The 12,033-nt window shown below is 35.1% G+C and overlaps 1 pseudogene; it reads left to right on the forward strand.

The window, feature by feature from the left end:
• Window positions 1-8,541: 8,541 nt before the first annotated feature.
• LOC124975651 (olfactory receptor 4F3/4F16/4F29-like) lies at window positions 8,542-9,480 on the forward strand (annotated as a pseudogene).
• Window positions 9,481-12,033: the final 2,553 nt, after the last annotated feature.

Raw genomic sequence — 12,033 nt, forward strand, 5'->3', positions numbered from 1 at the left:
AGACAGAAATGAAGAAACATTAAGAACGAATAAAGAGCATTCACGATCTTTGAGACACCACTAAAAGATCCAATGACCATATGTCATTATCTTCAAAGGAGAAGAAATAATGTTTAAAGGCATTGAAAACCCATTTAATGAAATAATTGCAGAAAACTTCCTTAATTTTGGGAAAGATATGGAAATCCAGGTATAGAGGTTTATAGAACCCCAAATAGACATGACTAGAAAAGATCCTCACTATAAAATATTATAATGAAATTTTTAAAAGTATAGTAAAAGGAAAGAGTTTTAAAACGTGAAAGAAAAAAAGTGTCACATTTAAGGGCAATTCCATCAGACTAAGAGAAGATTTGTCAGTAGAAACTATTGACCAGTAGGGCATGGAATGAGGAATTTCACATTCTTAATGAAAGTGAGTACCAAACACAATTATTATATCTGGCAAGGTTATCCCTTCAGAATTGAAGAAAATATAAAGACTAATGGAGGACAGGGTGAAATGAGGGAGTCTCTTGTCAAAATAGGCCTTATAAGCAGCTTCACAAAGTGGGGATTATGAAAGCTGTGTGTCATTTTTATTGTATTTTCCTTCTAGGTAATTCATAAGAAGTACACTCATGGTGGCTCACTTTGGGGAATTAGATCACTTTGCAATGATACAATAACTAATAATTATTTCTTGTGGTACTGGGGACTTGACCAGGGTGCTCTACCACTGAGATACATCCTCAGCCCTCTTTAAAATTTTATTTTGAGACGGGATCTTGCTCAATTGCCCAGGCTGACCTTGAACTTGTGATCTTCCTGACTCAGTATGCTGAGTTCCTGGGATCAGAGGTATGCACTACCACGCCCAGCTAATAATTCTTTATGCTGCTTACTTTTCTCTTTTCCTTCCTGTTTATTTTCTTGATAAAAGAAGAATGGGTGCAAATATTACAGAAAGCTTCCAGTTGCCCCTTAATCTTTCTGTGTTATGTGCCTTGGGAATCTGACCTCACTGGGCTGCATAAACAGGCGGCATTATCCTCTGTTTTCTGTTCAGTTTGGTCAAAGTCTAACTGTCACAAGAGATCTGAGATCCAAGATCAGATCATTTTATTTATTTCTTCTCTTCAGGGGCACAGTGGGCTGGCTGTGTTACACTTTAATGAACGTCTCCAGCCACAAATGCTTTATTTCTAAATTTTTACAACTAACTACTCTTTGCCTCTGTTCCTTTAGGCTCAGAAGAGGTAATGTTCCCCCTGTTGTTCTTTGCTTAGGACCTCTCATTTTTCCTTAAACTGTTCATGACTTTGTGAATATTCTCTTTATTGAGCGCTCTCCAGTTATTTCATTTGATTTTACCATCTCTTGTCTTGGTTTTATCCTGACTGATACAAGTGTACAAAATTGAAAGTCACAATCCTTGTTTGGTCCCTAATAATCTTAATGTCCCAAATTATTTATTGAAAAAATTATTCTCTATTTGTCCAGAAAAATAAATATTAATTAATTGATTAATTAGCCATACTGGGGATTGAGCCCAGGGTCTCACGCATGCTAGGCAAGAACTCTACCACTGAGCCACACCACAGCCTTTTTTAAAAAAAAAATCTAATTTGAGTCAGGGTCTTGGTAAGTTGACCAAGCTAACCTTGAACTGGTGATCCTCCTTCCTTAGCTTCCTGAGTAGCTGGGATTGTAGGCATGGACCAGAGTGCCTGACTCAGAGGAGTAAATATTTACATGCCTGGCAACATAGTATCCACACTGGTTTGCTCTCCACTGTTCTCAATAGTATGTGGTTGAGTTTTAGAGTCTGAACTTTCTTTGCAATGACTATTTTAGGAGCCATTATCTAGATTTGTAAAATGTTGAACAAAATAGTACAGATATATTTAGAAGGCAATAATCTACTCTCATTTCCTCTTCTCTAGTGTCTCATTATGAGTTGTTAGGACCTTTGTTTTTTCTGGTAAAACCAAATAGGTCTCTGGGGACAAAGTCCTTTGACCCATGAGGATGGTCTCCACTCAGGTCTCTACAGTTTATCACTTGGCCACTGTCCTTGAGCTCTAATCGGCTTCATTTCCACCCATGGCAGAGTGTAATGGCCCTTAGTGTTAGAGAACACAGGAATTCCATGAAGATGTCCTTTTCTTTCTGTAGGTTAAATGGAGAATTGGAAATAAATTTAATAATAAGGAGAGTAGCTTTAGCTGTCTAGTCAGACATGGTTCTGTGTAGGAATTCCTGTGGACATGCATCATCTCCTACAGTGCTAAGTGTCATCGTAAAGCAGAGGAGACAGTGTCTAGCACGACACATTGGACTACTGGAGAATCATTGTGATGAGAGGAAATAATTGTGAAAATTTGAAATGGTTAACTCACCTGACTCTCAATTAGACCCCTAGTGTGTTGGAGTTATGTGAAAAATATTACAAAAAGTCAAACAGCTTTATGCTGTTTCGGATTCATCTTAATGTTAATCATACTGTTTCTAGTGATGACTGTATGACTGATGCTCATCCTCTGTAATTTCCTGAACAGGTAAGAAATATTTCATGTGGCACATGAAACTAAGAAAATAAGGGTTGGTATAGCTTTGTCTTCATTGTAGCTTTATAGATGAGATGCATGTCATGTAACTTGTATGTAGAATATAGACAAATTGAACTGACAGACACTGAGAGTAAAATGGTGGTTCTGGAGTTTGAGGGGTTGGTGAGATGTTGGTCAAAGGACATAAAATTTCAGATAGACCAAAGAAATAAGTTCCGGAGATGTATCATGCATCAGGATGACTGTAGTTGATAATGATAGGTTGTATATTGGAAAATTGCCATGAGAGCTGGGCACTGTGGTGCATGCCTGCAAATCCATCACTCCAGGCAGGAGAGTCATGATTTCAAGTCAAGCCTGGGCCACTCAGCATGTACCTGACTCATAATAAGAATAAAAAGTACTGTCACCATTGCTCAGGTAAAACACTCCTGGGTTCAGTCCCCAGAAACAAAACAAAACAATGCAAAATGAAAATTGTTACCAAGGTAGATTTTAAATATTCTTCAAAAAATTTATAACATATGCATATGTTAAATAGTTTGATTTAACTAGTCCACAATATTTATATGGGTCAAAACATTGTTTCATACATTAGAAGTATATAAAATTTGTATTTGTCAACTAATAATTAAAAAAGAAATAAGATATAAACTGATTTCCTTTTGTGAAAGGAGAACTAAACTTATTAGGAACTTGTCAATTTTGTAGGATGGAAGAGCTATCCAAAGAACCAAAGAGCCCCCAAAAGACCTAAAGGTGAATAATTTGTTTGCAGTGTAAATTCTGTTTTAAGTTATGATGTGGAAAATTTAAAATAATACAAAACAAGAACTATAGGAGATTGAATTAGATTTTCTCTTTTCTTATGTGCTTATGCCTCTCCAAGTGTTTTGTATTAATTTTGTTTCCAAACTGTAAGAAAAATGAAGTCTTTGGAAAATGTTGACAAATTCTGGGGTGGAGGGAAAGTGGAAGAGGAGATGTGGGGTTAGAAAGAGATCTTGAGGAAATATAAAAGAAATTGAGTTATGGAGTCTTAGAACCAGAAAGTTAGGGGGTGATTTTTGTGGAGTCTGTGCATAAATGGTAATTTCAAAGGGACACTGAAAAGTACTTATATTTCACATAGTTATAAAGAGTAAAAGCAGAAATGGTCTTAAACAAGGGAAGGCAGACCTTTAAATGGGTACAAATATGGATTTTATGACAATTCAAAATTTATGTGGGTGTGTGTGTGTGTGCTCATGTGCTGGGGATTGAACTCAGCGGGTACTTTACAACTGAGCTACATCCTCATCCCTTTTTGTTTTCTGTTTTGAGTCAGGGTCTCACTAAGTTTATGAGGGTCTTATTAAATTGCTGAGGTTGACCTCAAACTTGTGATCCTCCTCCCTCAGCCTTCCCAGTCACTGAGATTATAGGCATGCATACTAGGCAGATTTTGTAACAATTTGAAAGATAAAAATGTAAGGAATTTTGGCTGTGGGTAGTTCTTACCTCTCAATATTTTTAGATTTAGCAGGAAATTTATATGAACAATGGCTTAAATTTCCGAACCTAAGAGCTGTCTGTAAGCCTTTTTCATTGTAGATGATTCTCCCATTTGGTACCCTAATTACCACCATGTCCTCTATACAGGGGTAAATGTTTGGGAATCTCTTAAGAATTGGTCAGTTCTATGTGGATCAAGTATTTGGATTAATCACAATAAAAATGATAAAAGTACTAGGTCTTATAACATGTATCTATAATTAGCTAAAAAAAAGCATAAATAATTCATTCAAGGTAAACTCCTCAAAAACTTTCTTGAGAACAGTCTTTAAAAAGTGTTTCAGAGCATAATGAACAAATACTGGGGGTATTTGATCATGTTCAGGTGAACAGGCATCACATCCTCATTACTTTATTACAAACAAGCTTATGACTATTGCTCAGAGCTGAGAATTGAATCCTGACCAGACTTCAAGTGAATTTAGTTTTTTAAATTAATTAATTAATTAATTTTTACAGACTGCATTTTGATTCATGTACATAAATGGGATACAACTTTTTGTTTCTATGGTTGTGCATGATGCAGATTCATACCATTTGTGTAATCATACATGTACATAGGGTAACAACGTCTGTCTCATTCCACCATCTTTCATGCCCCCACCCCCTCCACCGTCTCATTTCCCTCCACATTATCCAAAGTTCCTCCATTCTTCTCTCACTCCCCACCACCGGATTTAGTTTTGATGACCTGAAATGTGTGGATTTCTGAATTTTCCAATGTTTGGCTATATAGTTCTTTTCTTTTAGTACATCTAGGGAAAGTTTCTTCTTGATTTTTGACAGTTTTCCATTTTTACTTCAGTAAAATTAAAGACAATTCAATATTGTCCAATTAGGTTCCATATTTACAGTGTTATTGATTTTAAATTTACTTTTCCTTAAATTCCCAAATTTTATTTCATAGTACATGGGGAAAAGAGAGCCAGAAGGGAAATATATATACTCACAGTTAACTGTGTGTACCTGATAAAATTTATGGAGAAACTCTTTCAAGAGCCTTAGCATGTGGGCTGGGGAGATAGCTCAGTTGGTAGAGTGCTTGCCTTGCAAGCACAAGGCCCTGGGTTCAATACCCAGCACCACAAAAAAAAAAAAAAAGAAAAGAAAAAAAAAAGCCTTAGCATTCAAGAAGACTTCAGACACACCTGTACAATTGGCTTATAACTACAGAATTTCTGAAGATGTTGGATAGTCTTTCTGTTCAAACTTTTGTATATTTACTCTATATTTATAGACTTTTACTTAATATATGTACACACATATATTCATATTTATATTTAATACATAATATTCATGGAATGAAAAATTTTCAAAAAATTTATCAATGTATTATTTTATGATCTGATGTTTCCACTAAATTCTATACTTTCAAGTTTTTCTCCATGGTAACAATTATAAATCTGATCCATGCAGATTACTTTCCAAATAATTCATTCCACTGTATTAATATGCAAAATTTATTTATGTATTATTTTCTCTTGGACATATAGATTATTTTCATTATTAGATATATTTCAGAGGAAGAATTGACTAGACTTAGGGTCATATATCACTTCATATTCTCATTTCTGTAGCATATTAATTTTCTCCATTTTACACATGAGAAAAGGGCTTAGACATGAAATGTGTTATTCATGGTCACTAGGTTATTAGGTGCTGGATTGTGAAACATTGTTTTTCAGATAATGAAAGGTATAATTTATTATCATTGTATATGATTCTTTAAAAGAATGGACCTGGGTATGGTTGTGTAAGACTATAGTCCCAGTGGCTTGGGAGTGAGGTAGGAGGATCACAAATCCAAAGCTAGCCTCAGCAACTTAGTGAGGCCCTAAGTAACTCAGTGAGACGCTGTCTCTAAATTAAAAAAAAAAAAAAAAGGGGAATGAGTGGTTCAGTGACTAAGTGCCCCTGGGTCAATCCCCAGAACAACAACAACAACAACAAAAATAGAAATATTTGCTACTTGATGTTTTAAGAGCTAAAATGAAGATTAATTCAAAGGAAGATAAAATCACACACAGAGTCCATCTTTAACGTAAAAACCGAGATGGAATCTAGAGTCTCCGTACCCACAGTGAGACTGATGATCAGCTTTAATATACTTTGACTCAAAAAGGGTACTTAAGCTATTTATTGGGGACCTTTATATGTCTAGTACTTTCTAGGCACTGTGAAACTCAGAAAGAAAGGCGTTTGATGCAATAGTCCTGTAATCCACTTGGGGAGTTGAGATGAAATTCTAGACACAGAAAACTTCAAACTCAGGTTCAAGTAGCCAAGCATGATTACATGAAGGAGTACCAATTCGAACACAGTCAACATGGAGGGTTCTACAATATGCTGAAACCTCTTCAGGGGGTCAGTTGTTTCCTCTAGAGATAGAAGGTTGAGTATTAAACCGTAATTTTTTGTTATGAGTCCATCCAGGAACCCATCTATTTCAAATAAGAGTATTTACTTGAACAATTAGAATAACAACAAATGCGTTAGTGAACTGTCAATTTTCTGAAGACACCAAGGTATTTTAAAAAGCTGATAGTTGTCTGGGATGGTTAATTGTGGTGGCTATGAGATCACACATCCACAAGTCAGTAAGTGTCAGTGAGGAGCTCTAAAAGGGGCTCATCTTTCCCCAACAGTTTCTTTCATCACCCTGTCACATGCTTTTGTTTAGATTTTTCTCTGCAGGAAGTCACAGGTAAATAAGATGTCAGGTAATTAGCACTGGTCTTGAAGTCATTAGACTTGGGTTCTAGTCTAAGCTCTATCACTAAGTAAAGTTCTGTTTTTGGCCAAGTTATTGAACATATTTGGAAATGAATTTCCTGATCTGTGACAATTAGAAAATTTTCTAAATTAGTTATCTTCAATTTATAATAGGTTCTAAAACTGACCTCATTGATTCAAGTCTCTTAGACTAGGTTGAAGCCTTCCTTTTAGTCCTATTCTGACTTTTGATAGGATACTTTTTTTCATTTTCCATTCCACCTTTCCTTCTTTCTTCATCTGATCCATCTCTAATCCTAAACAAATGGATTTTATTCAGCAAATCTTTATTTATCCACATTATATCTTTGGAGTGAGTCTAAATTTTTGATACATTGGATTGAATAATTTAGATGTGATTTCTAATGTTATGTCTGTAACCTAGCTATGTCTGTAACATCAGTAAATAATGTGAATGTTATATGAATCATGTTTCTTTATTGAAATATCTTTTATGATATGGAATTTTGATGTTTTCTGTCAGCCAATAGCACATTATTTTCTTTTTCATTCATTTTCTCATGAATTATATGCTATTTTGAAAAAGCAAAATAAAGAGAAATAAAATTTATTAAATATATACTATAGTCACATGATTAAGATATTCTAAATACAATTACAGTTTCACAAATAAGCTTCAGCTCAAAGATCAACATGCCAGTGGATGAAATCATGGAGCTAATCTTGGTTTTGTCTGTTTTAAAACCCATATTCTTTCTGTTATGCTGATTCCCTAAATGAAATTAAATAATTCCAAGATAATGTGATGTATCATTACATTGAAGTTTGCAGAAATGTTTTCTATTATATTATGATGCTTTTCATAGTTTTAAAGTTTTTCAGGCAGCATTTCTCAAATTACCTATATTGAGGGGCTAGTTCTTTTTCACTTTTATTTCTAGTCCTTCATGGATGGATTCATTTTGGAAATACAAAATGAGAAACAGGGTGTTACTATAATACCAATTTCTAGAAAAGTGTACACACTTATTCTCAATTTTTGCACCTAACACAGTGCAAAATTGTAACATTTCATAGATCTGTACATTTCGTGGGCCACTTTTGTATTGCTTTGTAGAGTCCAAATATGAATAAGCCATAATGCCTGCTTTCAAGAAGTTTACAGTTTCCTTCATGAATTAGATTTGTAAGCAGTTCACTATAAGGGAAAGTAAAAGAAATGCTAGCAATAGTAAATCAAGATTTCACAGATGTGGTAAACTTAAATTAATATTGAAGATTAACATAGATAAGTCTCCCATAGGTAAGGATTGGGAAGGAGAAAAGAAAAAGTATGTTTTCCAGGTGAAGTTTTATTGACTTAAAAGTGGATCAATTAGTTTCCTGTGACTGGGGCTGATGATATTAGTTTTGAACGCAAATTGGAAGGGTTTTGGTTTGAGTTCTGTTATATATGTTGATCATCTTGTATCTACATGGAAGGAAAAAGAGTTATATTAAATAGAGACAGAACATAAGCGATAGGAGATCCACATAACAGTGACTAAATTTACATTTCAGAGACTATGAGCATGTGAAGTCAGTTTTAATGCTAAAGTGTAAATAAACTATAAAAAAATCTCCTTCTATACTATTAATATAACTAACATAGTTCACATTTTCTCATGCTTCTCTGCTTCAGATACCACTTCCAGCAAAGTCAATGGAAGGAGCAAATGACTCTGTGTTGTCCGAGTTTGTGTTCCTGGGACTCACCAACTCCTGGGGTATCCAGTCACTCCTCTTTGTGTTCTCCTCCATGTTTTATGTGGCAGTCATGATGGGAAACTCCCTCATTGTGTTCACGGTGGCTTCTGAGCCACATTTACATTCTCCCATGTACTTTCTGTTGAGCAACCTCTCCTTTATTGACCTGGGTCTGTCTTCTGTCATCTCCCCCAAGATGATTTATGATCTTTTCAGGACGAACAAAGTCATCTCCTTTAGAGGATGCATCACCCAAATCTTCTTCATCCATGTCATTGGTGGTGTGGAGATGGTGCTGCTCATAGCCATGGCCTTTGACAGATATGTGGCCATATGCAAGCCTCTGCACTACCTGACCATCATGAGCCCAAGAATGTGCATCTTTTTTTCAGTGATTGATTGGGTGGTTGGCCTTATGCACTCAGTGGTTCAGTTGACTTTTGTGGTAAAGTTTTCCTTCTGTGGCCCTAATGTGTTGGACAGCTTTTACTGTGACCTTCCTCGGTTCATCAAACTTGCCTGCACAGACACCTATCAACTGGAATTCATGGTCAGAGCCAACAGTGACTTCTTCTCTGTGGGCTTCTTCTTTATACTGATCATTTCCTATATTGTCATCATTGTCAGTGTTCAGAAACACTCTTCTGCTGGTTCCTCCAAGGCTCTGTCCACCCTTTCATCTCACATCACTGTGGTTGTCTTGTTCTTTGGTCCTTTAATATTCATCTAAACATGGCCATATTCTTCCACACACCTGGACAAGTTCCTGGCCTTCTTTGATGCAGTTGTAACTCCTTTTCTGAATCCTGTCATCTACACACTAAGGAATCAAGAAATGAAGGTGGCAATGAGGAAAGTATGCAGACAGGTAGTGACTTATAGGAAGATCTCCTAAGTGATTGGTGGCATTGTGAAGAGTGTTCATAGAATACTGAAGTTCACTGTGATGGTCAGACTCAGATAAAAGCTTCTCTTTGTCCCCCTTGATTTGATTATCCATATTGTATTAGGTGCATTTTATCTTTTACTTAAGAGAGAGGGACATTCACTTCTGAAAGGAGAGGAGGAATTACATGCAAAGTATTTAGAAACCAAAGATCATGATAATTTTGAGACTAAATTTCAAAGGGATGATATATGAAGTAATTATTAGAAATACGTAAAAGGGCACTTTACTTTGAGGCCTTCAGAACAGGGAGAAGTTTCTCCTTAGTCCTCTGCAATTTAGTATGGCCTCATTTTAACTTGATCCATCTGCAAAGATCCTATTTGCAAATTATCTCACTTTCACAGGTAATATGTTTACAAGTGCAAATTTTATCTTTGGTAGGCACAAATCAGCCCAAAGTAGTAGTATAGATAGAGTAGCTATCAAAACTAAAATAGTTGCCATATAGTAAGAGTGACAGTATATTTGAAATTAACATAGCAGAAGTAACTTTAGCTTCTTTTATGGGCAAATAACTTTAAAAAATAATAATAGAGTATATAAAGTCAGTATAAAACACAAAAAATTATTCCGGTGAATTTCTCCTAAGATTACATGGAAGGAAGAGAATAACATTTACTACTTCTAGATAACAAAGAATGAACCACAATAATTTTTTCATGTCATTCTAATGGAAAACTGAGTTCTAATCTTGCTTTAATGTAACATTTGGTAGTGAGGCATTTCTAAGTGATTTTTTTTGAAAGTCACACAATTTAATGCTAAACATAGGTCTTTCACAAATAGAGAAATATAAAAGATGAATTAACATATCCAACATCATTTAGTTTTAGAGATAATTCTGTTTCATAATTTTTTTAAACCAAGTGTTTTTATTTGAGTAAAATTATTAAGGCTGAGCTGCATAACTTGCCAGATTTTTAACATGCATCATTGCTTTTCTTCAGACTTATTATTTGAAATCATATGTAAATAAGGGAAATAGAATTTACTTCTGGAATCTTCTTCATCCACCAGGTTTTATCTTTTGCTAAAAGTGGTCTATGTGTACCCAGCAAGGAAGGGGGGGTCAAGGTTCAGGCGTATATTATGAAATAACATGTTACTTTATCTTAGGATGAATCTACCTTTTCTTCTTGAAAACAAAACCAGATTCTATTACATTGTATGTGGCTAGTCACATTTTTTGGTTGCTGTTACCTTGCATCTCAGTCATCCATTTTAAACTTTAGTTTTATTAGTGCATATAGTTATACATGACATTGGGGTTTGTTTTGACATACCCATACATCATAGAATATAATTTACTCCAATGCAGTCAGCAGCACTTCCCCTTTTCCTTCCCTCCTCCCTTACCCTCTTTTCTTTCACCTACTCTGCTGGTCTTCCTTCTATTTATTTATAGTCTTTTACAATTAGTGCTGTATGGATAAACATAAAGGTGAAATTCACTGTGGTGTATATATATGTATATATATGTATGAAGGAAAGTTTGGTCTATTTCATTTTAGCATTCTTCCTTTTTCCTGTACTTCCTCCTTCCCCCTCAACCCCCTACTCTCTCTCTTATTTTCAAGACATTCCTCTCTCTCACTCCTCCCATCCCCTTATTTTGATTTAGTTTCTGTATATGAAAGAAAATATTTGACCCTTGACTTTCTGAGTTGGACATATTTCACTTAGTATGATGTTCCCCAGTTCCATCCACTTACCATCAAAGGTCATAATTTCATTCCACTTTCAGTAAAACTCCAATGTGTATAGGTACCACATTTTAAAAAATCCATTCATGTGTTGCCAGGCATTTGGGCTGATTCCCAGATTCCCAAAATAGCTTGACTATTTTGAATCGTGCTGCTGCAAATACTGATGTGGCTATATTGATATAGTGTGCTGACATTATTTTGGATAAATATGACGGAGCGGGATAGCCAGGTCATATAGTCATTCCATTCCCAGTTTTTTGAGGAATCTTCGTACTGCTTTGCAAAGTAGTTTTAATAATCTGCATTTCCACCAAAAATGTATGAGTGTATTGACCTCCATCCTTGCCAGCATTTATAATTATTTTTATTCTTAAAAATTGCCATTCTGATTGGAGTGAGAAGAAATCTCGATGCAGTTTTTTTTAGTACAGTTTGATTTGAATTTTATGGCTTGCTAGAGATGTTCAACAGTTTCCTATATGGTTGTTGGCCATTTGTATTTCTTTGGAGAAGTGTCTGTTTTGTTCTTTTGCCTGTTTATGGGTTGGGTTACTTTGTATTTTTGGAGTTGTTTTTTGAGTTCTTTTTAAATAATTTAAAAAATTTGTTATATATGACAGTAGAATGCACTTTGATATATCATATATAAAGGAGTATAATTTCTCATTCTTCTGGTTATACATGATGTAGAATTCCACTGGTCATATAGTTATATTATGTATCCAGGGTAATAATATTTGATTCAGTCTACTATGCTTGCTATCCCCATAACCCCTCCCCTCCCTTAATCTCC

The sequence above is a fragment of the Sciurus carolinensis genome, unplaced genomic scaffold, assembly GCF_902686445.1.
Source record: "Sciurus carolinensis unplaced genomic scaffold, mSciCar1.2, whole genome shotgun sequence".
NCBI classification, from domain to species: Eukaryota; Metazoa; Chordata; class Mammalia; order Rodentia; family Sciuridae; genus Sciurus; species Sciurus carolinensis.